Raw genomic sequence first — 25565 nt, 5'->3', positions numbered from 1 at the left:
ATTTGTGTTTCAAAGGGGTTTTCAGTATTGTTTGGATTTTTTTGTTATTGAGGTGAGGAGATGTAGGAGGTTTGTATGACAGTTCTTCATGATAGATATTACCTAAGACATACGATGCAAAATGAAGCTGAGAAGAATAGAAGGGCTTAAAATAGAATTAATGATATGAAAATATGTTAAAGATAAACTAAAAAGTTATTTTGGCTGCAACGTGCTTTTGGAGCAGTTTCCAATAAGCTGTGGCTGCTATAACAAATTACCACAAATTTAGTGACTTTAAATGATTGAAATTTATTTTCTTGAAGGCTGAAATCAAGGTGTTGTTAAGGCCATGTTCACTCTCAAGACTCTTGGGAAGAACCCATCCCTTTCTTCTTCCAGCTTCTTGTGGCTCTCAGAATTTCTTGCCTTGTGGCTGTATCTGTTTCTGCTTTGTCTCCATCTCTTCTTTTCCCCAGTGTGTCTGTGTCTCATATGGATACTTGTGATTGCATTGAGAGCTCACCTACATAATCAAGGATAAGCTCTTCCTCCTGAGATCCTTAATACAATCACATATTTTGCCAGATAAGGTAATATTTGCAGGTTCCAGGGATTAGAACTTGGACATATCCTTTGGAGGGACACTACTGAACCCAGTATAGTTGAATCAAAAATATTTTTAGAAATGAAACAATGCACTATGGAAAAAATCACAACTAGAATGAAGTGATATGCTTTTAAAAATGAATAAGAGGGAACAAGAAGGGATCAAATAAAATTGAGAAAGAAAAACACAACAAATGTGTAACATGTTTTTGTTTTCTTGGCTGATTAAGCAAATACAATGCAATGGATTAGCCTAAACAATGGTAATTTATTAGGTCACAGTTTTGAGGCTAAGAAAAAGTCCAAATCATCAAGGTGATGCTTTCTTCCCAAAGACTAGATTTTTTGGGACTGGCTGCTGATGATCCTTTGTCCTGGGCTCCTCTCTCACATAGCAATGCACACAATAGCCTTTCTTAACCTCTCTCTTCTTTGCTGGATTCCATTGACCTTCAGGTTTTCCCTTCCTATGGCTTTCTCTTTCTTTCTTTGAATTTCATTTTTCTTATGGAGGACGACAATAACAGGATTAAGACCCATCCTGATTGACATGGACCACACTTTAACTGAAATAACCTCACCAGAATGTACACTTACAATTGGTTCATACCCACAGGAATGGATTAATCTTAAGAACATGATGTTTTGAGATACATAGCTCCAAACCACCACACTCCACCTTATGGACCCCAAAATGACATGCAGTTTCACATGCAAAATACATTCATTCCATCATAACATCCCAAAAGCCTTACGTCATTTCAGTAACAATGCTAAGTACAGACTCATCAAAATCGGTAATGGGTATGCTCTGTCCCACGACATAATTCCCCTGTCTGTGGACCAGTGAAACCTAGAGAACACGTTATCTGCTTCCAATAAACAAGGGATGGACAGGCATAGGTAGTCATTTCCATGCCAGTAAGGAGAAATTGGAAGGAAAACAGGCGCCATGGGTTCCAAACAACTCTGAAACACAGCAGGGTAAATTGCATTTGTTATCAATGTCTGAGTCATTTGTGGATTGATATTTTGTCCTCCAGTCCTGATGGAGTGGCAGCCAAGTGCTTGCACTGTGGCTATGCTCTCCATGAACAATGGGGTAAAGGCTCCACCATCTCCAAACATCGAGTTGATGGCCAGTCTCTCCACAAATGTCAGGTCACAGGGTCTTTCTTTCCTAGAATCAAGCTAGTCAGGCTCTACCAAAATTCCCAAACACAGGATCCACCCTCTTTGAGCATTAGGGTAGCAGCCAGACTCTGCACAAATGCTGGGGAACAGGACCCATCATCTCTGAGCATTGGGATTGCAGGACTTTCCCTGAAAAATGGGGCAGAAAGTCTACCACCTCCAAGTTCCAGGGCAGATGACCTGCACCCTCCAAGCACAAGGGTTGACCTGCTCTCTCTGCACACATAGATGGGACTGATCTCTTGGCATCAAGAGATTTCTTTGGTCCAGACTTCAGTTTTCATAGTTCTGCCCTTGAGATCATTCTTCCTTCCATTATCCTTCCATGCCCCTTTCAGTCTAGGCTGGCAGTGGTTCTGTTCATACAAATTTTGCAAAACAATTAACTTAGCATACAGTTCACAGGAATCCATACCATCAGACAGACAGACTTTCCACAGATCTTTCCTGTTTAACTACATTTCCAATCCTGATTCCCACTGCAAAGTGGGGTTCAGTTAATCCCTCACGTGGAGCCTGGGATTTCCTTTCTGGAATCTCAGGGAGTCTCTGATAGAGCCACTTATGGCCCTCATCTCAGAGCATGCTATCTGGATAGGCTCCAAATTTTCCAAACTATCAATTTTTGGTTTCTTTGACTTTCAGTTCAGTTTTCAGCTGATCCGTTTCCTCTCACCTTTCACTGTAAGCTTCAAGGAGAAACCAGGCTGCACCTTCCACCTTTAGTTTCAAAATCTCCTCATTACATATCCCAAGTTCATTACCTTCAAGCTCTGTCTTCCATCCAACATCAGAACTCAATTTTGTCAAGTTCTCTGAAACTTTAAAACAAATAAAAGGAGTTCTACATAAATTGCCAATGCTTTACCTGCACAAAACTCTGAAAAATTTTTTCCTCCAGTTTCAAAAAACTCATTAATCTTATCCTTCTAAGACCCGATCAAAAGTACCTTTAGCATCCGTATTTCTACCAACAGTTAATTAAAAGAAATCTAGGCTTTTTCCATCAGGCACTTCACAATTCTTCCAGCCTCTATCATTACCCAATTCCAAAGGTGTTTCCCACATTTTTGGTATTTGCAATAGATACATCCCACTTTTCTGGTACCAAAAGCTGTTTTAATTTTCTTGGCTGATTAAGCAGATACCATGCAATGGGTAGCATAAACAAGGGTGATTTATTAACTCACAGTTTTGAGGCTAGAAAAAAGTCCAAAGGTGTCATCTAGTTGATGCTTTTTTTCCAAAGACTGGTGTTCCGGGGCTAGCTGCCAGTGACCCTTGGACTTGGACTCCTCTCTCAGTTGGCAGTGCACGTGATAGTCTCTCCTGGCCTTTCCCTTCTTTTCTGGTTTACAGTGACTTTCAGCTTCTTGTTTCCCATGGCTTTCTCTCACTGCGTCTGAATTTTACTCTGCTGATAGAGAACTCTAAGAATATAATTAAGGCCCGTCCTGACTGAGTTGGGAGACACTTTAAGTGAAATAACCTCATCAAAAGGTCCAGGTACAATGGTTCATGCCCACAGAAATGGATTGACTTTAAGAACATGTTTTTCTGGGTTACAGAGTTCCAAACCACCACATATTCAAACAGCTTGAGTGACAAAGTAAAAGCATAAACTATTCTATAGCATATATTCACCCCCACCCAATCCCAACTCAGGGGTGAAACATTCAGTTTTCTTATTAAGTTGGGTTATTTATAGGTGCAAGAATGGTGGCATTTGTTTGGATGAGCCTGCAAGAAACATGGAACACAATGTTATTTCTTGTTTTTAGCATTGTGTTAGCATGAAACTCTTGTCAATTTTTGAAATAAGTATTCAAAATAATATCCACAAATAAAAGGAGTTCTGCATAAATTGCCAATGCTTTACCTGCACAGAAACTCTGAAAAATTTTGTGTCATATTTCACATCAAAAGATAGACCATAGAAGTTAAGGAAGATATTTTCTTTACATGAAACTAAAATGTCCAATCATGATTTATGTTCCAGTTTGCTAATGCTGCTGTTATGCAAAATATCACAAATGGATTGGGTTTTATAAAGGGAGTTTATTTGGTTACAAAGTTAGTCTTAAGGCCATAAATGTGTCCAAACCAAGGCATCAACAACAGGGTACCTTCACTGATGAATGGTCAATGGTATCCGAAATGTGGTTGGCATCTGTTCCAGAGTTCTGGTTTCAAAATGGCTCTCTCCCAGGACATTTCTCTCTACGCATCCATGGGTGTTCTTTTAGTTTCTTTCAGGCAAACTGTGGGCTAGCAAAAGTCTGCTTTCAATGGCTGTCTCCAAAATGTCTCCCTCAGCAGCAGCATGGAGCTCCTTCTGTCTGTGAGCAATTATAGGACTCCAGTGACTTAATTAAGACCCACACTGAGTGGGCAGTGTCCACATCTTCATGGAAATAATCTAATCAAAGATATTTCTCACACTTGGGTGAGTCATGTCTCCATGGAAACACTCAATCAAAATGTTCCAACCAGATTGGATTAAAAGGTTATGGCTTTGTGAGGGACATAATATACCCAAACCAGCACAATTTGTAAGAATATTCTTCAATGTTATCATTTTCAATTAAAGTTGAAAAAAAAATTAAATGATCATTTAGGAGAGAGGAGAAAGAAAATATAATCTGGATTTTCAAAAACTATTTAATGTGTTAAGTATCTTACCATTTATGTTTGGGCAAATAATAAAGAAGAAAATTTAAGGAATAATAAGATCTACTTTTTGCCATAAATTGAAGAAATTATAGTTTGCTAATGATTTATTCTTAATTTTATTCCAAAATTCTAATATTTCTATCAGTTATCTCATAAACTTCCTCATGACTTACAATTTGGTTTTAAAACACAGACAATATCTGATTTAATTAATATTTCTCACTCTCTCCCACATCCTTTCTGTTTTCAAGTTATGTAGAATTGAACATTTGAAGTTTTATTTATTTTTTTCTTCAACCATCCCTTCTTTTTACCCTAAGAGTATACATTCAAATTTAGATCCCTATTGCCATTCCTTAAGCACTTGCATTTATATCTTATAGGCCTCTTTTTATTTCTTTGGTGTTTTTGAAATGCACACATGAGACACTGATTAGGCAAGACTAACACTTCTTCTAGTTTATGCACAGCTATATTGCTATAAGTGGTACCACAAGCACACACAATGTCTCACATTTTTGTCATTAAAGTTTTCTAATTTGATTTGAGTAATTCAATTCATCTCCAAGTTTTATTTCAAAATTTCATAAAATATATTTCAAATATCATTGCATAAATGGATGTCTGTAATGTGCAGAGGTAAAACAATTACAAGAAGAAACAAGATGCTATTAAACATATTGGATTATAGGCCAAATTTCCTTGCATTTTCTGCATTTTTTTAAGTTAGATATTTCAACACTATTATTTCCACAGTCAGAATATATATCCTATTCTAATTTACAAAAGAGATAATTAGCTATGTATGTGGCTCTGCTTAAAATGGCTAAGATTTAGTAGCTGACCTACATAATTTAATTTTTGAAAAATAAATAAATGATAAAAGACTGCTCAGAACTACATGGATAAGGCTTTGAGTACACTTTCTGCAAATGTAGCCAAATAATAAACTCATTACAATTTTATCCCAAAATGTATTCTCTTCAGAATAATCCATCTAAGTCTGAGTACATTACTAATAGTCATTCTTATTAATGGTAATAAATCATTTCTTGAATGTTGTTTATCTGCCAAGTACCACACTAAATGGCTTATAGTTATTTTCTCACAAATTAATTTAGCAACCCTGTTAGTTGGATTTTATTATATTCTCATTTTTAAGGTGTATATATTAAAACACAAAGAAATGAAATAACCACCCTAAAATTCTGTAGCATGTAACTTATCAAAGGCATCTGAATGTCTGTTTCAAAAATCTATGCAACAGTATAGATTGCATAGATAAATAAACCACATGTTTAATGTATTTTTATACTTTTGAACATGTTGGCATATAAGTGAAAATTTGGTATTTACTTTTTTAAAAAATTAAGTATGAGAAAAAATCAGTGCATATGTTATAATTCCATGTCAAATTATTTTTTCCAGTATTAACTGTTGGAAAGCCCCATTCCTGGCACCACCATTTTATGATGTTATCTTATTCAGATTTATATAAACATCATCAAGATGATTCCTTAATTGTGTAAACCTACTTCCAAGTAATGGAGGAAGTATTTGGGTAGTTTAATTATTTTATTTGAATAGGATATGTCATTTCCTAGATTTTGTAGGTCTGCATTATTACAACTCACAGCATATAGTTGATGAATGGGAAATCAGAGCCATTTAATTACCTGTACAAAGTATGTACTTAGTGATTGTTCAGAAAACATGCTTTCGTCAATTACTCAATCCTAAGGGTTGCATGACAATTAAAATATGTTTATGAAACTTTTCGCTGTCTGTTATAGTCATAGCTTAACCACAGATTTTTGGGAAAATGGAATTATATAGATAAAGGAAAATCATGAAAACATATATTAATTAAAAATCCCATTGATTTGAAAAGAAGATTCATGTTGAGTTCTTCAAGGAAAAATATAGGATGTGAATTTTGATGTAATTCATTCTGTAAAATGTGATATAAACCTTACAACATTGACATTTTCACAGGCTATATATTTATTTATCATTCTAATTTTTCCTAATACATTCTCCATAGAATAATATTCAAAGAAAAGGATATAACTCATCAATGTTTAGAATACTGAAAAGGTTATACTTCTGTTATTTTAATCTGCGGTACCATTTGCAAATATATATATATGTGTGTGTATCTATATCTATATCTATATCTATATCTATACACAAATTTCAAATACACATTTGTCATAAAACAAGGCATCCGTTTTCTTGCTCTTTCTGTCAAGATGTTCAGTTCTAGCTTTAAAAACTCGCAAAAATAAGATAAACCTATTTCTAAACATCAATTTCTACAACCTTCCTCAATTTAAAAGAGTGTGCATTAACTCACTGACTTTTTGCTTTCCTTTGCAAGTATATTTCAATATTTTATAAGCTGTTTAGGGTAATATATATAACAGATATATACACAAATCCATTTTTAGAAATTCTATATATCCATATAACCAACTCCAAAATCAAGAATTGTAATTTTGCCAGCATCCCACAAGCACTTCTTTTTCTCCTTCCAGTTACCTTACCTAAAAAGGTAACTGCTATCCTGACTTTTTTTCCCAGATATTCAAATTTATTACAAAACCACAGAAATCAAAACAGCATGGTTCTGGCACAAGGAGAGACATAAGACCAATGAAATAGAATTGAGAGCTCGGAAATCAACTCTCACATTTACAGCTAACAGATTTTTTTTTTTTTAAATCCTGACTTAACAGATTTTTGCATGTGTTTTGAACTTTATATAAAATAACCAAATGGCTGTTTACTCTATTTTTGTATTGTTTATGTATTTCCATTATGATTCTGAGTTTAATCCATGTTTTTGCATGTTTATATTTTGTTCATTCTCATTGTCATATAGTTTTCCATTGTATAGATATAACACAGTGTATTTCTCCATTCTATTACTGATGGACTTTGACTTTTTTCCTGCCTGTGGTTCCCACAATGAGAGTTTCAGTCACATTTTTTTGGGGTGTGTGTGTGTATTTTATATATATATGTGTGTGTGTGTGTATATTTATATATATATATATATAAACATCCATAAACAACTTTTGGATGATAGAAAGGAGTGAAATTGCTGGGTTACATAATGGGAATATGATAAGATGCCAATAAAACAGTTTTCGATAATAGTTACAAAAATTACATTTCCACTGGAGGTGTCTGAGAATTTCTTTTGCTCCATATTCTGACCATTTGAATTTTGTTAGCTTTCAAAAAGCATGTTAGACATTCTCAGTGTGTGTTATCACACCACATTTTTCTTTGCTTTGATGACCAATTAAATTGAGTACATTTTGCTGGTGATTGAAAAATGTACCCCAACAAAAGGCATGTTAATAATCTTAATCCATGGTCCTGTGGGTGTGAAACCATTTGTAAATAGAACTTTTTGAAGATGTATTATCAGTGAACGTGTGTATTCATTTGTGAATAAGATCTTCAAAGTGAATCAGGGTGGAAGAGTATTACTAGAAGTTTTCTAAAGAGAAGCCAGAAGACCTAGAAGCCAGAAGTTAGAGACAGCTACAGGAGGAGACCAAAGACATGAACATGTGACAGAGGCAGAGATGAAAGCAAAGGAAACCCATTGATTTGGCAAACCAGCACAAGAACACTACAGACCAGAGAGAAAGCATGCCTTTGTCAACATTTTGATTTAGGAAATACTGGTTTCTAAACTGTGAGCCATAAATTCCTGTTGTTAATCTAACCAGTGTGAGGTATTTGTCATAGAAGCTTCAGAAAACTAAGACACTTTTCATATGTTTATTGGACATTTGGATAAATTTTAGCTCTTTTTTTCTCTTAACAGTGCATTTGATACACATAATTTCTTAATTTTAATATAACCAAAGTTATTTTTTCTCTACCTCTGTGTCATTTTGAAGAAGTATTTGCCTAACCCAATGACATGGAAGTGATGTCATTTTTCTATATTTTCTTCAACCACATTAGTTGATTTACCTCTTCTATTTAGATTCACTGTATACCTAGGAGTGATTTTTGGTAACTATGAAATAGAGGACTACATGCAATTGTTGTTGTTTTTTTTTCTTATGGACAATTTAATTATCTAAGACCATTTTTCAGTAAGATCATATTTCTTGATCAAAGAGTGTTTCATCTTTGTCACAAGTCAGATGCTGATGCATGTATATGTGGTATCTTGGCAATATATGCTATTCCATTCATCTGTTATTTAACCTTTTGAAAAATTATACTCCCTTAATTACTATAAGTATGTAATATGTATAGCTATTTGAAAGTTCAAGCTTCCAGGGATGCCCTTTTTTGACAATTCTACTTTAGGTATTCTTGGTCCCTTTCCTTGCCATATAAAGTTTAGAAACAGATTATGAATTTACAAACATACAGAAGGATCTTGATTGTGGTTGCATATAAATCTATTAGAGGAAATTGAAATCAGTAAAACAGTGGGAGAAGACTATTCACATATAGACCAAGAATGTTACTAAACATCCTACAATGCACAAATCAGCCACCCCCCGCACACACACACCAAAAAATTCAGTCTAAAGCATCAATAGTGATAATATTGAAAAACTTTGCATTACAATATTTGTTTATTCAGTCCTTGAACATCATTTCTTTAAACATTTATTTAGGTTCTTTTTCATTCTACTTAGCACTGTTGTTTTAGTCTGCTGGGATGCCAAAAGCACCATACCAGAAATGGATTGGCTTTTACAATGGGGATTTATTATTTTTCAAGCTTACAGTTTTGAGGCTGAGAAAAAATGTCCAAATCAAGGCATCATCAGGCAAGACTTTCTCACAAATGACCAGCTGCCTGCAATCCTGGACTCCTCTGTGACATGGCTAGGCACATAGCAACATCTGCTGGTCTCTCTCCCCTCTTCAGGCTTCTTTCCTTTCAGCTTCTTGTTTCTGTGGCTTTCTTTTTTCTGAGTTTCATCCTCTTATAAAGGACTGCAGTAAGAGGTTTAAAACCCACACCTTAACTGAAGTAATCTAATCAAACTGTCCTATTCATAATAGGTTTACACCCACAGGTATGGGTTAGCTTGAAGAACATACTTTTCTGGGGGCTATACAACTTCAAAACATCACAAATATTTTATGTTTTCATTATAAAGATTTTGCACATATTTTGCTAGATGTATTCCTAGGAATTTGAAGTTTTTTAAGCTTCTTGAAAAGTATATTTTTATTTCATTTTTCAATTGTTCATTGCCAGTGTATGGAAAGAAGAAAATAGAAATAAATAAGAAATGTATTTATGATTTGGAATCCAGTGAGCTTGGTAGATTCAGTTCTTAGTTCTTATTGTTTCTCTGTAGATTATTTTGGATATTCTACATGCACAGTAATGTATTCTGTGACTGATGATTGATTTATTTATTCTTTTTTTATATTTATATCTGTTATTTCCTTATAATTTTCTTACTGTTTTATTTATGGTCCCAAATACAAAGCTGAGTAGAAGTAGTTACAATTGTCTTCCTTGTCTTATTCCTAATTTCAGTCAGAAAGCTTTCAATAATTTACTATCAGTAAGATGTTAGCTTCAGGCTTTTTATTGTTACTCAATAGATTAAGGAAATTAATTTCTGTCCTACTTTTTAATGTTTAATTATCATTACACATTGGTGTCTTATTACATAAGATTTTTTTTCTGCATGTTTCAAGATGACCACATTATTGGTTTGGATTTCTATATGGTGGTAAAACATAAATTGATTTTTGAATGTTAGAGAAAAAAAGTACGATTTCAACTCCTAGAAAAAATAGTCACTTATTTGTGATGGATTAGTGTTTTATTTATTGCTATATTTGACTTGTAATATTTTCTTAAGATTTTTGTTCATGAAGGAGATTGAGCTATAATTTTCTTTTCTTTTAATGTCTTTATGTTTTTCCATCAAGGTCATTTTATTCTAGTCAACTGACTTCAGCAATGTTCCCTCTTTTCTACTCTCCGGAAGAATTTGTGTGAAATGACTGTCACTTTAATTCATATTTATGAAGAATGTTCGATTGCAAAAAAAAAAAAAAAAAAAACATGTTAGAAGTGGTTTACTGAAGCAAGACTTGCTATTAGAAAAATGTGTTTTTTTTTCCTAAAAGAAACATCTGGATTAATTTTAAAGCCATCATTTGCCTATACTTTTTTTTTTTTCATATTTACTATATACCAGCTCAAGTGTGTCTTATGACTTTTTAAAACCCAAAACCAAATTCTCATAGAAGTAAATCATTAAGCCAACATTTGTTTCAATCATTGTTATAATTTATAGCTTCCCTAGATATGATATATTTAGTTTTCGCAATTGACTGAATTGAGAGAGATGATAAAATAATCTATTTATTCAATACCCTGCCTGCCACAATTTAGAAAATATATTTACCCATATCTATTTTTATATTATCAAAACAGTTAAAATTTTAAGAAAATTGTTTCTACCTTGTAGAGTAAGAGTGGAATTGAGTCACTTTATCCCATAAATCCATTTGGATTGTACATTTACAACTTTTTTTTTTCTCCTTCAAATCATGATATATTTATTCTTGTGACAGCAGGGAAAAATATATTTGATGATCATTCTGTTTTGTATAACTTCATTTAAATTTAAGTGCTGAATTTTAATGTAACCTCAAGCTTTCATACTTGAAAGCTTGACTTGGAAATCCCTATCCAAAATAAGGAAAATATTGGAGAGTCAGGAAAAAAAATTAGGACGAGACAATTTAATGCCAGTTTTGTGAGTGAATTTTTGCCCCCAAATAATGTAAATATGTGCAATATTCTATTCACCACACAAATTGGCCATTTTCTCACATAGCATGATATGAAAACATTGATACATTGTTGATATAAATAACAATTTTACTTTATTTATTACATACCTCTCAATGTAGCACAATTTATCTCTCCTGATTTGAAGTGTAAGTTGTAACATTTTTATTGGAGTGAGTATGTTGCATATAAAAATACAGTGTAGTTTTGCTTTTTGGCATGACCTTGTCATTGGAGAAAACATTACATTTTAACGACATGCAATTTTAAATGCCTCTGGGAGTAAGTTGAATTTACTGAGATATCTTGCAAAGTAATTACTAAGCAGAGATTGTCAGAGCCCTTGCAGCATATCACCCTTCCTCAGGGCAGATATTTGAGACTACTTGAAATGAATTAACACTTCTACTGTTAACGTTTGATAGGAGACCATAGTGAAAAAAAGATGGATGCTTATATAATTGACATCTTTAACACTTAGATCTGAATACTTAAATGCCAGAAACATAATTCTGAATAAAATGTCAGGACCTAACTCAATAATATTTAATGATGTAGTAGAACAGGAATGAACAGAAGTCATCTTACCTTATTAATGAAATTATTTAAAATAGGTCTAGTTGTCCCCATATATCAAGAAGCTTTTATTCAGATAATAGTTTCTCAAAATAATTTGTCTCTACACTCCAACTTGTACCAATTCAGAGATGTGATACATCCTTCTGATTCACATGATTGCAAAATACTTTTATCAAAATATAAACAGCAAATGTACTTGGTTAGTTAAATATTTTAATATATAACAATTTGTGCAGTTAATAATTATATTTATTTGTAATATTTTTAATCTTGGTCAGTAGATCTTTCCTGAGTTTAGTGATATGCTTATTAAAGTTAACTTCTACTACTAGAAATAATAGGCTTGTACAGAAAAAAAATAAAATAAAACAGTGTTGAAACAACAGGCACTTATTATTAATTACAATGGCTGAGAAATAACAGAATGATAGATAACTATATTATGTGTCATTATGTCTGCATAAATCTTACTAAAATTGCATGAAAATGGAGTCCAAAATTTTAATATTTTCATCTTTAATTTTTTAAAGCGATGCTTTCAGGGATCTGTTATAAAACCCTGTTTTTAGGGAGGGAAGCACAGAGGATGAATTTTATAAAATGTTTTATTTAATTATATACCCAGAGTTGTAAGAAAATTGAGGCACATTACAGTTTAGCTAGAAAAATCTAGTCACTTTGCAAAACCCAGAATTCTGCTACTATAATCTTAATCATCTCTATGGAATAAATATAAACAACAGATGGTATTCAAGATTATATTTAACCATGTCTATTCATTTAGGGAATATTTTAGAAGGAATTTCTGAATGAGGTAATGAACCATTATGTTCTTACTTCAGACAGTAGAAGGAAAGGTTGTCAAGAATGTGGAACAAATGTCCAGCAATTTGTTATTTGGTTCATTGTAAGAACACAGGCTTAGGCACCAGATAAACTTTCTGCAAATGATAACTTTATGCTTTCATAGCACAAAGGGTCCAAAAGAGCAAGGGAAGAGGGCATGTCATTGCTGGTCTCCCTGGGAAGCCAAACTGCTCAGGTCCGTGTTGGAGATCAGAGTTCTGCATGTACCACTATGCATTTGAGAGGAGAGACAAAGCTGTGCTGCCAAGGATGGGGTATTTATACACCCCCAAGAGGACGGGACCCTGCCACTGAGAGTTCCCACACTGATAAACAACTGGAGCAACTTGTTACCAGTTTCAGATTTCAGATATGGCCAAGCCATTTGCATTCAACCTAATATCTCTCTGGGCTGCAGAATGGAAACGTATTGAAACATCTGCACACAATAAAAAGTAGGGGGGCGAGCCAGATAGAGGGACAACACAAGGTAGTCAAAACCATCAACTGGCATTGATTAGTTATAAATATAGTCACCTTTTCCATTTCTATTTCTGCTGCAAAACTGTTAATCAATCTCCTGAAAATCAATATTCCCTTTCATAGTATTGCTCTATTTTATAATAATCGTTCTCAAATGGAACCCCTGAGACCTTTTTAGGGTCTCTAGATATAAAAATAATTGGCATAACAATCAATTATCACACTAATTACCTCAGGAGTTTATACTGGAGATTTATGGAGGCTATGGGATGGGTGATATTGCAATAGATCATACAAAAGAAGATAAATGGGCCCAACTGTCTTCATTAAACCAGGTATTAAAGAGATTTGCTAAACTTTAAGAAATATAATTCTTATTAACTTTGTTTTTTTTAGAAAGTATAGCTATTTTTAATGAAAGATGCTATTCAGGTTAATATATAATGGGTTTATTATCGCTAGATAAGTGAATTAATAAGTATTTAAAAATTTCAAATTTAATTTCCAATATTGAAATTTTAGTAACTCCAGCATGCATGAATTGAATTAAAATTGCTTACATCTTCAACATTCTCAAAAATTGTGAAAAGCTCTTGATAGCAAATATTTTGAGAATCACTCTTTTATATCATCATTGATGATTGAAATTATCATGATCATCATCATCATCATTTTTCAAATACTTTTGCCCCAGCCCTGTATCATTGGAGAGTTAGCCTTTGTTTGTAGAATCTGTAAGTATATTCAAAGAATATTCTATTACAGGATAGATGATAACACAGTTTCCAGTCCTTTATGGTTTATAGGAAAAGCCTAACCTAAAACTGGCTTCTGTTTCATGGAAAATTTTGGATCTTTAGACTAATTTGTTATAATCATTTATTTTCACAAGAAAGCCATTGAAGCATAGAGCTTATATAGAAGAAACAAATCTGTTGATGTTGACTTAATGGCCACCAGGATAGTCTTCCCCCCAATTTTTGTAACTACTTTGTAAGCACATTTAGGGTAACAGGAAATTTTTCTCATGGTACATGAAGCACATGGTGCATTTTCTGGAACAAAGTAGCTACTCAGTGTTTGATTACTTAATAAATGCCATTTGTGGTAGCACTGCATGTGCTATTGGCTATTAATCTTCAGTTGTCCTAAATTACTAAGCTTAGGCAGTCAGGTTTAGAATGCTGCACTAATCTTTTAAAATACATATCTGTCCATTTCTTTTACCCCATCAACATATTTTTCCTCCATGTGCAGAAATTATTTTCCTAACATAAATGAGTGTTTCAAGTCCTGTTCTTAATGATTCTTTGTACCTTTATCTTTCTCAGAAGTGAGTTGGAACATATTTGCATGAAATATGAACTCTTTTATCAGACTGAAATTTTATAACATACAGTTTGTATATTATACAATTGTATATAATAATTATAATATACAGTACTGTTTATTATAGAAACAGGACCCCCAATAGCTCTGACAAAGTGATAGTGCTTAGTTTAAATTCAGTTTCACCATTTCTTTGGGGGTCCAAAGTATAAGAATTGATCAATTTTAAAATAATATGGCTTAATTAAATACTGCTAATGACTTCTTTTCATAATGTTTTTATTTCTTCCTCTTCTATGAGCTGTATTTTAGCCAGATTTTGAGATTAAAATTAAACTAGTGAAGAATGAGGAAGTAAAATCATGTTTTAGTCTGTTACTAATGTTTACTAAAATTATGTTTGTCTTTTGCTTAAAGTAACTAAAGCATTATCCAGGTAAAAGCCCTGAAGTCCATTTTATATAGCTTTTAGATATATTTATTCTTTAAATTATGTCTTTGCAATAGTTCCATAGTCTTTGTATCCACTTTATATAATATATAAATTTTGTTAATTTGGGAGTAATTGAATAATTTAATGATCCATATTTTTTATCAAATTTTAGAGATCATGTATACCAATAAAGTTTCCAAACTTTCTAAGTAAATTGAAAGCTGGCACAATGCAATATATGTTCATTAGTTTACAAAGACATGAAAAAAAAAAGTTGTTTATAGTTGCACTAATTTAAATCAGATCATTTAAATGTCTGAAGTTGTATTTTATAATTCCTGATGAATATTATTCACTTTGAAATTTAAACCTAAATTCTGTCAAGTCAAATTTGTTGTGTTTTAATTGATTTACTTGATTGGCCTTTGTTTCCTTGGTAGCTGTCTGTAATTAGGACTTTTAGGAAAATGGTATTTAAAATGGTTGAAATGACAAATGCTGCTACTTTTTTGTGGGAGTTGGGTTCTAATGATTTTGACAGTATCAATACATTTGATTTTGATTGACTAATTAATACATTTATCAATTTATAACTTTACTTAGGAAAGTACCACAAATTAGAGTGGCATATTTAATTTTATATACAGAGCATGTTTTTATTCTCTGCCTAGTCCCTCTTTAATCCATTCATAATGACATATGACTTGCATTTGGCACTTGGAAATTTTTTTTTGGAAGTACATTTTTTATTTTCCCAAGTTTGGTACCTGATATTTACTTTAAAGTCAATTAACACATTTTTATTATAAATTAGAATATATAATTTATCACCAAGACAAATCTTCCCAGATAACAATGTTTAACATTCATCACATTTAGATATATTGTATTTACTTTTATTATGATTATCTTATTTTTAAATAAAAGATACATTGTTAATGAAACTCTTTGCTATTTCAATCTCTGTTGGAATGGAGAACTGTTCCTCAGCTGGTTGTCATGGTAATAATTCACTGTATGTTCTGTTTACAACTTTGAGACTAAAATATACATAATGCACAAATAATCTTTTCTTTCACTTCTGTGCATCTGCTATGAATAATGTTAAAAATAAGCTAGTATGAGCATATTTTTACTAAATTACTAACTTAGAAAATTTTTGGACCATGTCTTTAATGCTGTAAAATATTCCATCTACAATTTACTAGAATCATTGGAACATCTTTTAATATTAGGTCTAAAGAGTAAAATCACTTTGGGGTATCAATTTTGGTTTTTAAAAAGTCCAATATCTATTTAAATCATTTCTTGTTAATGTTGGTTTTATCATTCACAGGCATTTCTGCTGAAATTAGAAAGTTTAGAAACTGGAGTAATTACTAATCAAATAATGAATCTGGCTTTAAAAGATCAAGGTTCAAGGCATTGCTTAATCAGTTGCTTGCAGTAAAGGTGTTGACAAATCTCAGCATTTCTGAATGTTTTTTTCATCTGTAAAACTGCATTAATAATATTTACCTTACTTCCCTCATCTATTAAGAAGAGCAAGTTAGTAACTATCAGGTTTACAGTGAGCATTGAAGAGATAATGAACACAATAGAGTTGATGATACATACTAAGTGCTCAATAAAAGTTACTAATACTTTCTACTCCAATGGCTATTGAGAAGTTCAAGTTTAACAAATGATAAATTACTTTGCATAACAATAAGTGCTATAAAGTGCAAGTTGCTACTGCTATTCATTTTTTGTGGCATTAAATATCTAGATGTTTCTTATGAAATTGACATTTTCTCCATTTCTTTAAAAAAGCTTCAGCAGTTTTAAAAGAATTAAAAAAAAAATGTTTCCTTGAAACTCCTTAGTTCAGTACATATAGCTTTACAATTTTCTATAATTTTCAATCTACAGATCTCTGCATCCAGAAATATACAGTTTAATTGATTGGAAACTTTCAGTGACATTTGTAACAAATATAATCACATAGGTCACAACATTTTACAGAAGATACAGCTATAGATCATACAAGATTAAAATTGAATGTTAGAACATGGCTTAATTTCCTTCAACCAAAGATAGAGATATTAAATCTCTTTCTTGTTTTCTTTTCCCTTTCTCTTGTATCTTCTGTGTTAACAGAAAAAGTTTAAATCAAATAAGACTTTTGTAATGGCCTGTGTGACATAAAGTACATCAACTCTCCAAAGAAAATAAACAAAAATAAGTTGTCTTACCTCATCAGACTCTGATGTAAAATATTAGTGTGAACAAAATATATGCTAGAATGATTATAGCTCATGTCATCACCACAAACATCTTCATTATCACTATTATTATCTTTATCATCAAATGGCTGTATTATATTAGTCACTGAAGATATGCAACTTCTAAGGCATACATCAGCATGCCATGCATGGCTCAATGACATACCTTGGGTTGAAAATAAACTTTTTTGAAATGTAGGCTTTAGTACAGTCTGCAGTATTGAGGAAAAAAAAAAACCTTCACAGAGGGTCAAGCATAAGATGAACATTGAATATTAGCAGAAGAACATAAATTTATTCCAAAAAGAGAATTCATTGTAAAAAAATGCATGCAGATACAGTATATACACAGTATGAGGAATATCATTAGATAATAAAAGTAGTATATTTATGCAGATGAACGGGATGCTTTCTGATAAATTGCAAGTGCTAAATATAGAATGCATTAAATCTGGATTATTTGGGACCTAACTCTATATTCATGAAGTACTATCATTAGTTTTACATCTGAGAGTAGCATGACTCTAGCTGTGTTTAACCTCATGACATTTTTTTGGATTGGTTGGATCATAGTTGATGAAATAAACAGACTGTTATAGTATTACATGTCTAAGGACCAAGGAAATGAAATGGACACAAAGAAATGATGTGTTAGAGTTAGTGCAAGAAGAAATTGGTTTTAAAAAATGATTTTTTATGATAAAAAAGGATGAATCAAAAGTAATCAGCTGTTTGACTAGGAAAATGGTGTCATTAACCAAAATGGTGTCATTAGTGAAACTAATTTGGAGTTTGATTCTTGGGAAAAAATTAGATTAAATTTTGTATATTCTGATTTCATTAATACCTAACCTATGAATACATTTATGAAAGGAGCTTCATTCTTCTTTGTATCTTCTCTAAATACAACAGCACATTAAACTTAGCAGATAATCAATCATTAGTTGTTGAATTAATTAACCAATTGATAGAGGGGTGAATAAACAAAACCAACAAATGATTGAATATAAGTGTATGTATGAGTGCATTTGTGCATGTCAATGTGGTACACACAAATACAAGTGTTAAATAATTTAACAGGCACACAAAACCAGGTTCAGGGAGGAATATGGATTGAGAGTGCCTGGATTGGAAATATTTATTTAGAAATCATGCTATTAAAACTAGTAATCAGCAAGATTACCTGAGAATGAAATAATAGTGATAAGAAAGACAAAAAGGCTGAAGACTGAATCTTAATATGTGCACAAATGTAAAGGGTAACAGAGATTCAGAGTGAATTAAAAATGTAAGTGAAGACTGCATAATATTTCAAAGGCAATGCAGAGCATTGTTGGTGTTTGAAACTTAGGAAGAAAGAATTTCAAAGCAAAGAATGCACCTTCTGATTTAAGCTCAACTATGTAGAGAACAGGAAAGAGCATCATTCCTTCCCTTACAGCATCAATAAATACAGACTAACTGGAAGTTGGTCATTTTCCTTAAAACCATCAGAAAATTAAGCTTGCAAATCAACTAACAAAGCCCTAAATCTAAAAAGAAGCAAACACCTACAAAGGAGAAACAAGACATGTACAGTTCCTTACCAAGAAAAGACACATCTGGACTCCAAAAATGACACAGTTAGATTTTTTAATGAATTGATGGAGACTAAGTGTGACCCTTGAAGGGAGTGTGTTGCTACCAGAGACTGCAGATTAGGGAGAGTTCACACTTTTTCCAGGTTTTGTCTCCAAGGACCATACCAGCACTCACAAAAACTGACAAGTGAGAGTCCTAAGAAAGTCTCCTTTATGGTGTAGGCCTTGAGGAAGGGAACAATAATCCTTGTGGCTAAAGAATGGAACTCTGTCACTCCATTCTTTGTCACTGAGACCCAGGATGCATGATTCCAGCCTCAGACTGAGGCTTAGCCAGAGCTTCAGAGAACTTACTATCCACCAACAGAATAAAATGCTTTGACTGAAAAATAATAATAAAATATGGCTAGGAGAGCTGAGAAAGCTGAAAAAAATGTGGAGGCAGTCTCTTTCTGAATCAAAGTGAAAAGGGAATACAAAAAGCTGAGGATAAAGCAGAATTGTGTAAAATCCACTGGCAAGAAAATTCCCCACTCTAAACAAGAAATATAGGTAGAGAAATGTGAGCCCATGGTACACTGTAACAAAATCAAACCTCAAACCCAGGTCAATACTTGACTTGCTTAAATCAAACCCAAACCAAAGACTTGCCAGTAGAAAAGGTATACTCTTTCCAGGCATAAAACTATTACCTCAGATGTCACTGTTGTACATAAATGTCCAGATTTCCCCCCACCAAGATATGCAAAAATAAATTATAAGGCATAAAAAATCTAGGAAAAACACAGAACCAATAAACAAATCAAGAAAATTAGATTCAAAAATGACCCAGTTATTAGAAATTCTCAATAGACAATTAAAAATAAGTTAATAATATATTAATGTCTCTATTAGAAAAGATGGAGAACATGCAAGATCTGATGTGTAACTTCAGCAGAGACATGGAAACAATTAGAAAGAATCAAATGGAAATTCTAGGTATGAAAAATAATAGAGATGAGAAATATAACTGATGGCTAATCATTAGATATGATACAGTTGAGGAGAAAATCAGTGACTTGAATAAAGGTCAATAGAATTTGCTGATATGGAAGTATGAAGAGGAAAAAGAGTAGGGAATAAACCATCTAAGAGCTGTAAAACAATATCATATAGTCTAACATAGGCATAACTGGAATACCAGATGAGAACAGGGAAAAATTTGGACAAAATAAGCATTTGAAGAATTTTTAAACTTTATTTATCCAAAAATTTAAAAAAATCTCAAACCAAACAAAGGAATAAGAAAAATAAACATTCTAGATTATTTGAAGAAATAATTTTGACAAATTTCCAACATTAATGGCAAACACTAATCCACAGATCCAGGAAGCTTTGACACAAAGATAAATTAAAAATCATGACAAACCAAACCAAACAAAAACAGCAAGCAAATTAAGATATATAATGTTCAACTGATGAAAACAAAATAAAATGAGAAAATCTTGAAGAAAAACATGAAATACATGGAAACAAAGCTAAGAATTCAAGCCTGAGACTATGGAAAGTATGTTGCAAAACAGAAGGAGAAAAAAAGTGTGTCTTAGACAAATAATAGATGATAGAATTAATTGCCAGGAGACATATAGTAAGAATTGTTAAAGACATTTCTTCAGGTACAGAAGTATCACACTGGAGAGAAACTTGGGTTTTCAAAGGGCAAACAGTAATGCTGGAAAGGTATAAAATAATTTAATTGCTCTGATAGATAATTATACAAAGAAAAAAATATAATAGGCTGGCACAATGTCTATAAAACATACACAAAATTAGTTATAATAGTAAAATAACACCAATGGTGAGAGGACTTGTGAATATACTGTTTAAAGTTTTCACATTACCATGAAGTGGAAGAATATTATTGGAGGTTAAAATATTTTTAATTAAATATGTATATTGTATATCATACATCACCATTAAATAAAAGTGGAGATAAAATTAAATAACAAAAAATGCCCAATTAACTAGATAGAAGGCTGAAAAAGGAAAATGAATATGTTAAAAAATTAAACAGCTACTGTTGTGGTGTAATTTAATTCAATTATATAAATAATAATCATAAATATAAATGGACTCAGGTTAACAATGTCTAAGAAAGAAGTTTAATGAGAGCATCAGAGAATGTGCTTCCTCCTCTAGCTCTGAGTCTCAGGAGTGAAACAGATACCCAAAGCCCCAGAATGACCAGGTTGTACAGAAAGAGCTCAGCATTTCAGAATTTAGAAATAACCATAACAACTCAGGAATAGATGTAACTGCTGTAAGAGCTTACAACCTAGGGACCTTTGCAATAAGCCTTCCACTGACAATCTATGTTCTCAAATTCAATTCTCAGAGTTTGCACATTATAATTAGTCCATTTTAGTGAGGTGTTATAATATTAGTCTTTTCATTTCTGGCTTATTTCACTCAACATACTGTCCTCAAGGTTCATTCACCTAGTTTCATGTCTCACAACTTCATTTCTTCTTACAGCCACTCAATGTTCCATTGTATGTATAGACTTTCTGTTCATCCATCAATGTACCTTTAGGCCACATCCATTGCAAACTGTGAATACTGCCACCATGAACACCAGTGTTGAAATGTCCATTCTTTTCCCTGCTTTTGGTTCTTCCATGTGCATACCTAATAATAGGGTTGCAGGATCATATGAAAACCCTATACTTAGCCTCCTGTGGAAGCAAAACCCTGCCTTCCAGATGGGCTGCACTATTCTACTTCTCTACCAGCAATGAGTAGGTTCATCCCTCTCTTCATGTTTTCTTCAGCACTTGTACTTTCCATTTATTTTTTAAACAGTTATATTCACACACCATACAATCCATCCTAAGTAAACAATCAATGGTTCCTGGTATAATCACATGGCTATAAATTCACCACCAAAATCTGTATGAGGACATCACCATTTCTTCCACATCTTTGCACTTTTGAAAAAGAGAATTAAATAAAACATTATGAAACTGATGACATTTATATCTAAGATTTTATAAAGAAAACTTACACAAGACCATAAAAGAAGAAGGAATCTCCTTGATTAAGAGAAACAGTAAATTTTATGAAAAAGAATGGTTAATTGAACTTAATTTTGAATAAGAATATTGGTAGACCAAGTTAATGAAAAAATAAATTCCAAGAAGGGACAACATGTTCAGATTTGAAAGTCTGAAGAATAATAACAATAGTACCATTGGTTAGAGAAATTATATTATGGGATGTACATATATTCTAATAGGAGTTTTGCTGTATTACAACATGTGACCTTAAAATACTTACTTTTTATCTGAAATTCATTTTCTTTCTTAAATAAATCAAGATTCATCCTGCTAGTTTCAGGAAATTCTGATAAACTTCAAGTGAGGGCTAATTTTACTCTTAAATTTGTTACTATTACTAATATTTTATTACTTTGGAAAATATTGTCAGTCAATAATATTTTAGTATTTATAATAAGAGAAATTATTGCTAGCATATCTTTAAATAGGAGCCTTGAATTACTCTAATTAATGCTAGCTTCTCTTGGTGAAAAAAAATAGAAATCTCAGGGCTGTTTGTACAGTAAACATTGTTCACCGAACTCACAGCTCATCTTTATTAGTGGGGAGAGAAGTCATCCACAGACAAGGCTTCTTCCATGCTTCAATCTGCCATCTTCAGCCCAGAGTTTCAAGGTTACCATGGCATCATCATCTGGAAGAAGGTGTCAGTCAGGACAAGTACATGGAGGACACCACTGAAATTTTGGGGCATACAATTGGTATATATCTTTTATTACCACATTCAATTGTCAACAATTCAGTCACATGGCCTGTTCTTGGAATAAATGTGGAATATGTAAATTGTATGTGTGGCCAGTAGGAAAAGAAAATGGTTTGATGAATGCACAATATTGCCTCTGTCAAACAAAATATCCAACTAAAGAATGGCATCTGAGAAAAGTTTTGAACACCAACACAGAATATAACTTCATAGGATAAAACACTATATTTAAATATAATAAATTATTTTAATATTAGGTATTTTAAATTAGAAAAGGATGTTGACATAATTTTCTACCCTAGACAAAATTTTATTTCATACAGTAATACTTTGATAATGTTCCTGCTTCCTATTCTGACTTTGATGTAAAGAAATAAATTTGATTTTTAAAATCCTGGATAAAAGGAGTTCAGTTATATTTAATATTTGTGAAAGATAGAGACAGTTTATCATTAATTTTAAACTAATGAAAATATCATAAACTATTTTTGTGATTTCTAATTTAATTCATTTCAGAAAAAAGATTCCAGATTGACAGAGAAGGAGGAATGAAATATCATCTCTTATGTGAGAATTCAAAAGGCTGATGAAAATCAGTAGCATTTGTAAACTAGTGAATGTTGGGCAATTAAATTCAATAATTATGGCAGTAAGAATATGAGACTGTGAGGAGGAATATGAAAATATATACTTTAATAACTGCATTGGGCTATCAGGAACTATCTTTGGTGTGAAATTAGCATTTTATATGTACTGTGAAAGCTAATTTTATGAGGATATATACCCAGTACATTTTTAGCTTTCTCCTAGGAATGCATATCCTCAATAAATACACATGTTTTTCTCTCTCTTTCTCGCTCTCTCTCTTTCTGAGAAAATAGCTGGACCTTCTCCTCTTTTTTTTTTTTTAAACAATATGGGTTATTTATTTATTTATCTATTATTAATTCAGTTTTATTGAAATACATTCACACACCATCAATCATCCATGATATACAATCCACTGTCCACAGTATGATAACATAGTTATGCGTTCACCACCCACATCTCTGAACATTTTCCTTATGGCTGGACTTCTCGTGATAGTCCTTCTCTCCTTTCACACTAAGAGTGTGCATTAACAATTTAGTGATCATTTGATTTCACTTTACAGAAAAGTGATTATGTGATAACTGGATAGTTTTGGCATCAGTGTAATTAGTTTTAAAAAACTGAAAATAAATGAATCTGTTCTGTTAATTATTTACAAGATTAACAGCTCTGACCAAATGTTCTGTATTAGTCTTTTCAGTCATCAAGGGTTTAGCAGGCCACCTTTATCAGAAACATTTGAAGAACATGTGATAATAATTTAACACGGGATATTTGATGTGAGATTCTGAGAACCTTTAATACTCCACTGTGTACTTTAACTATAAAAGATGCATAGTTTGTTCTCACAATTTTTTGTGTATTCTTCCATATTTTGGGAACTGAGATGTAGCGTTCTCTCAAGACTAATAAAACTAGAAATTAATATGCATTAATTATGTAATATTGGAATAAAATTACATATGGGTAATTAATCCACATACATATTATTTTAGACATGGAAGAGCGTTTTAAGAGAAAACAAGAGAGGAATATATCAAAAGATAAAGGATCAGTGTGCCAATTTGAATGTATTATGTCCCCCCAAATGCCATTACCTTTGATGCAATCTTGTGTGGGCAGACCTATCAGTGTTAATTAAATTGTAATTCTTTGAGTGTTTCCATGGGGATGTGACCCACCCAACTGTAGGTGATAACTCTGATGAGATAATTTCTATAGCAGTGTGGCCCTGCCCATTCAGTGTGGGCCTTGATTAGTTTACTAGGGTACTATATAAGCTCAGACAGAACTAGCAAGCTTGCTACAGTCAAGAGGGACACTTTGAAGAACACACAGGAGCTGAGAGAGGAGCTGCAACTTACAGAGACATTTTGAAGATGGCTGTTGAAAGCAGAGATTTGCTGATGCTTTGGAGGTACTAGCCCAGAGTTTTCCCTGAGAAGCTGCAGCCTAGAGAGGAACATCCTGGGAGGAAGCCATTTTGAAACCAGAACTCCAGAGCAGATACCAGCCATATGTCTTCCCAGCTAACAGAGGTTTTCCAGACACCATTGGCCATCCTCCAGTGAAGGTATTCGATTGTTAATTACCTTGGACACTTTATGGCCTTAAGACTGTAACTGTTAACCAAATAAACCCCTTTTAGTAAAGCCAATCCATTTCTGGTATTTTGCTTAATGGCAGCATTAGCAAACTGGACCAATCAGTAAGAAATTGAACAGGTTAAAATAAGAATTTATGTTGAGAGATTATTTTTATTTTTAAAAATTATGCTTTGTTATATATTAAGTATATGTTCTTTCAGGTGGATCTGGAAAGAAATCATAATGGAAATTGTTACTGAGCTCCTTACAGACTACTCTTTCCTAAAATATGTTGTTTCAGTGTTTGGTCAGTCAGGATGTTATCAGAAAAATTGCAACTAGTTTTGTTATTCTCCCTACTAAATTGTTTTAGGTTCCCTGGCTGCTGAAATAAATACCATGCAATGAGTTGGCTTAAACAATTGGGAATTTATTAGCTCATGGTTTTGTGACTAGGAAAAGTCCAAAACAAGCCATCATCAAAGTGATGCTTTCTTTCTGAAGTCTGATATTCTACAGCTGGCTGATGGTAATCCTTGTTCTTGGGATCCTATGTCACAAGGCAATGCATATGGAGGCCACCCCTGGCCTCTCCTTTCTCTTCCTGTTTCACTGACCTTCAGCTTCTTGCTTCTCATGACTTGCTATCTATTTGTCTGAATTACATTCTGCTTATATAGTACTCCAGTGATTGGATTAAGACCCATCCTGGTTCTTTTGGGTTACACTTTAACTGAAGTGATGTAATCCAAAGGTCCTACTTACAATTGGCTCACACCCGCAAGTATAAGTTAACTTTAGTGGCCTGTT

This window comes from Choloepus didactylus, chromosome 3 (assembly GCF_015220235.1).
Source record: "Choloepus didactylus isolate mChoDid1 chromosome 3, mChoDid1.pri, whole genome shotgun sequence".
In the NCBI taxonomy this organism is placed as follows: Eukaryota; Metazoa; Chordata; class Mammalia; order Pilosa; family Megalonychidae; genus Choloepus; species Choloepus didactylus.
Note: the sequence above shows the minus strand (reverse complement) of the source record.